Here is a 5,236-nt window from a genome sequence, read left to right as displayed (position 1 = left end):
ATTTCCAATCTCTCCATATTAAATGATTCCTTATCAGTTACTCAAGCGTTCCTACGTGCTCGAGGTGTATTTTTCCTCTTTGTAACCTTTGAACGTTTCTTTCTTTACTGAACACTCACTCGATCTAACTCGCAATATTGAAAACCATGCACTAAAATAACTGGCAAAACTATGAACCACGCTCTGCTACCATGTAAAGATATAGAATGGACTCGGAAATACAAATAATTCCCTTTATTTAGCACACAACAGTTATACATATATCTTATACTCTAAAGACCTCGAAATCCTACCCGCACGCACGCTTGTTGTCAACAGACTCTTCCAGATACTTCTAACCACTGACTCTTGTCTTTTGTCCCAACTAAGGCCTGGACATCCTCTGACGCTTATACACACATTCACATGTACAGTGTAAATGTATCATATTCCTAGCAGAATTGTTATGCGACTGATGCATCAACATACCATGCAAGAAGAATTGGAAACTAGGACAAAAAGGAAGAGCTTTGAAAGAGATACTTATAGTCATAGTAAACGACAAAAAATTCGTAGATGTTCAAGTGAATCTGACGAGGAGGATATTGATGAAAAGGTAGTTGACAATAGAAGAATACAAGTAATAACACAAGAGTCAAACAATCTCCTCGATAACGGCAAAAGTATGATGCGAATGATGGGATATAAGGCGGTTACGGCCTCGGAAATAATGAACAAGGTCGTTTAGAGTCAGTTCAAGCACCTAGACAGCATGGTCGCAGAGGCTTTGGACATCATGTTCCTGGACATGAAGATTCAGGTCTTAAATGGAATCCTGCAGAGGAAGTTATAAAGTGTGTAAAAGATATGAAATGGTGATATGAAAAGTTGACCACAGATGATGAAATTGATTTCTGTTGTGAAGATATAGTGAAAACTTTTATCAATGCGAAAACGGTATTCGCCCATTTGGATGACGTTGAAGTGCGTCGAGCAAGGACACGTTGTAATCCTCATGAAACAATTCGTGGTGCATTTTTTTTAAATCGTGCTACTGTTAAAACTGCAAATACAGATAGAGCATGTAACTTTATGTTTACTAACCCAAAAGGTTTGAGGGAGAATGGGCTGCTATACTTTGCAGATGTATGTGCTGGACCAGGAGGTTTTAGGGAACATGTTCTATGGCGAAAGAAATGACGTGCTAAAGGATTTGCTCTTACTTTAGAAAATGAACATGATTTCAAATTAGAAGATTTTTATGCGGGTCCTTGTGAAACATTTCATCCATACCACGGACCAAAGGAAAGTGGTGATGTCTTTGACCCAGAAAATGAAGAGGCATTTACAAATCATATAATGCAGCATACCCATGGCAAAGGAGTACATTTTGTGATGTCTGATTGAGGATTCTCAGTAGAACGACAAGAAAATGTACAAGAAATTCTTTCAAATCAACTGTATCTTTGTCGATGCTTAATAGCATTGATGGTTGAAAGAGAGGGTGGTGATTTTGTGACAAAATTATTCAACCTTTTTACACCCTTTAGTGCTGGTTTAGTTTATTTAATGTATCGCTGCTTTGAAGAAGTTTGTATTTTTAAACCAAACTCTTCTAGACCAGGAAATTCAGAAGGTTACATAATATGTAAGAAGAAACGATCTGGGGTACAAGATTTTGTTGAATATCTGAAGCATGTTAATCGTCTGCTTTTAAAAGGTGGTGTAAATGACGACGTTTTACAACTAGTATCATATAATGAATTAAAAAGAGAGAAACAATTTGTTCAATATCTACGTGCTTCTAACAAAGATTTGGCCGGAAAGCAAATACTCGACCTGTGTAAAATTGCAGCATTTTATGCGGATAATACTCTTGTTGAGACAAAACAAGCTGATATGCGCAAACAATATCTAGAGTATTGGAATTACCACCAAATACACTTGTAATCGCAGAGGTTGTATATGAAATAACTAAGGAGTTTATATATCAGCAAAAAGTACTTGCATTGCATATTATAGATGCATTCTACTTAGGAGAAGTGGACATTAGCAAAAAATATTTGAGGAGCAGGTAAGCAACTGAATGTTATTGAGTTCAATAATTAACTTTTAGATTTCCAGTAATGAAATGTTTTTTCAAGAAGTACGTTCATGTAATACTAATGTATGACTGTTGTTTAAAGGAACGAGGAAGCGACGTTGTTCTGTGAAGCTTTGTGGAAACCAGCAGGAAATAACTATACTCGAATACGTGCCAAAGATCTACTTCCTGTTGGTACATATATCTGTGAAAAGTTGCGACTAACACAGCGTAAAATGAAAAATAATTCCGATGCCATAGTATACGAACTTCCAGAAAAGACATTAGATGTTAATGGTTATAATAAGGGCAAATTATATTTCATACAACAGATTGTAATATTTTTAAGAAGCACCGGAAATCCTTGGAATCGGTATGTCAGTAAAACACATTCCATAAAGTATGTCTTTAATTGAAAAACAAACGAGAAGCTATTCGACCTTCATAGACCAAGTTCAGCAGAAGCAAGTTTCGTTAAATCTTTTAAAGGTCGCCTTATTTGTCATTGGCCTAATGATTCATCACTTACTATAAACAGATTTGCAAAATTTATTAAAGATAAGTGTCCGGCATACAATACGTGCTTAGAATATTAAAACTACAGGCTGTACATATATTCGTACACGACTTGATCCGCATAGATGTCAAACAGATTAATTCCGTTAATTTGACTGTTATTTCAAATATGAAATACTTGTGATATATTTCAGTATTTAGCATTATATTTGTATAGAAATAGAAGTGTAGCGGTACATGTGTCATAGGACAAAGCAAATAACGTCGTTGTCGCCTCGAAGTACCTAGACCGCTGAGCTACAATTAATGTAAAAACAATGTCACCGCAACCAGCAATTGTCGTCAGGTAGGCAAATACGAATTCTTTTAACCCCCCCTCCCCCTTAACTCAAATACATCTGACGCTTACAACAACAAAGACTCCGTTATTAGTCCACATGACCTTCGTCCTCTTCACACACGACAACTACAGAGGTAATACCGGAAAATATAATTAATAAGATGGTCTTCTGAGTGGTTTAATTGCAATACTATTTGGGATGAAATATACTTTTTCAAATCATATGCGGCATTTCGTATAATAACTGAATGGTTATAGGAAAGAATGATGACGTTAAACTGTACGATACGATTGCATAGCATATTATATAATTGTATAACAAATATTTCCCGCAGGGAGGGCTCGCTTATGTGAGCCTATGAGGGCTGGCAAACCCACTTTCCCGAAGCCAGGGGGACCGTCGGGACAAGGGTCCCGCTTACGTGAGTCCCTATGTACTCCGCAGGGAAGGTCGTCGGAGGTGTAAGGCGTTTAATTACTATTACATCCTCTCTACGTGGCCTTGGGCAGTAGCGCACCCACGATCCTGATGCCAAGGATGGGACCGCCGGGATAAGTTCCCGGGTACAAAAGTACCTAGAGGCCCCCGCTTACGTGAGTCCCATCTGGAACTGCCGAGATCGGTTAGCAGGTCGCTGGCCGGCTGTCACGTGGTCGTACATCCATACGATAGTCCCACCAACGACTAAGGTTGGTACCACGGGCGATCGAGTTACAGCCCGGAGGGAGTAGCGACCCCTCTGATCGGCCAATTAATGGGTATGGACTCGTGGTGGCAGTGGTTGATGGACAAGATGCTGGCAAGAGGGCAGATTTAAGGTGGAGACTCCACCGAATGGACTTCGGCGGATGAGCAGCGTCCCACCTGCTCCGAAACCGTACTGGTGAGACGGGAGGGCTTAGAATGTGCCCCGTTCGACCTGATAGGAGCGACAGCTCCTGCAGACTAAGCTGATCCAGGGAGCAAGTTATTGGGTGCCTTGTGCGATGGTTGGGCGTAATCTCAACTCCTATGGTCCTAGGGGCCCAGCTACTGTGTGGAATTATAATCGAGGAAAGCACCCGTTACCAAAAGACAATGCTATTTGTATAACAAATATTTAGTCGACACAATTTGTCTTTATTTGGAATGATTAGATACCTGCTTGTGGCAGCTGCTCCCATAATAGAATAAGTTGCAGTACCTTAGTCTACAATCCATTACTTCCCAACATCAATATTTGACTCAGGTCTTTTATAATGAAATATGTAGAGGACAGGGTATATGGGACTTTTGACCGTCAGACTTATTTGAGGTTATCGATTGTCGTCGTAATCGCCGAATTTACTTAAAATAATAAGGTAAGGTACAGCCTATGGGCCCTGAGTCGTAGATACAATGTGTAAAAATATTCCATAAATGTTCGTCACGAAATTCAGCAGATCGCTCGTTGATACTCGTAGGTATTCGAAGATACTTTACTCTTTGGGTTGCCTCGGTTTACTTATACTGGTCGGGGCGGAAGTCGGAAGATTCAAAATCGACTTTGTTCGAAGTAGCGGCAACATTTTTATGCTCCGAGTGTATTTACTTGTATCCTTACGATCCTGACACTCCGAGGCAAAATAACAATAGGATTTGAATTTCCCTCTGGCTCATATGCCGCAACAAATTTTTATAGTTTGTGCTCATGTATAGGTACTTATGAACTATCTAAAATATATAATAAGCTGAAGTACTGTAGGGAAGTAATTTACAGTGTTACTAGGTTTGGTTACATATTTCAATATCGTTCACGCCATCGCAAAAGCTAGTATGATGCTGCGTCGGCGTATATGCACACAGGGAGGTGATGGACGAGGCGAGGATGATAGCCTCCCGCGAAGTAGCGCCTGGCCCTGACGGAGTCCCGTGACGGGTATGATGGGAGATGATGCGGGTCATGGCACCTAGACTGCGACTTCTATTTACATCGTGATCGAAGGAGGGTGCCAACCCTCGGATATGGCGCACGGCGAGGCTGGTATTGCTTCGGAAGGAGGGACGACCAGCCCTTGTATCGTCCGGTATGCCTATAGGATGAAGTGTGCAATTTCTTCCAAAGAATCATTGCCAGAATCATTGTACTGTTCTCAGTCGAAAATGTTCGTGAGATGTCAACAACGACTTTTGGCATCAATGACGTAGTGTAGTGATAACTACACTATCAGCTAGGGCCATCTATAGGCAAATTCCGGTTTCATATTTACAGACCTGATACGCTCGATTTGACAGGGATCAGTGCGGATGTCACGTAAAATAAAAGAGAAATTTTGTAAGAAGAAGAAAACTTTATTTT

Source organism: Bombus affinis, unplaced genomic scaffold (assembly GCF_024516045.1).
Source record: "Bombus affinis isolate iyBomAffi1 unplaced genomic scaffold, iyBomAffi1.2 ctg00000064.1, whole genome shotgun sequence".
NCBI classification, from domain to species: domain Eukaryota; kingdom Metazoa; phylum Arthropoda; class Insecta; order Hymenoptera; family Apidae; genus Bombus; species Bombus affinis.
Note: the sequence above shows the minus strand (reverse complement) of the source record.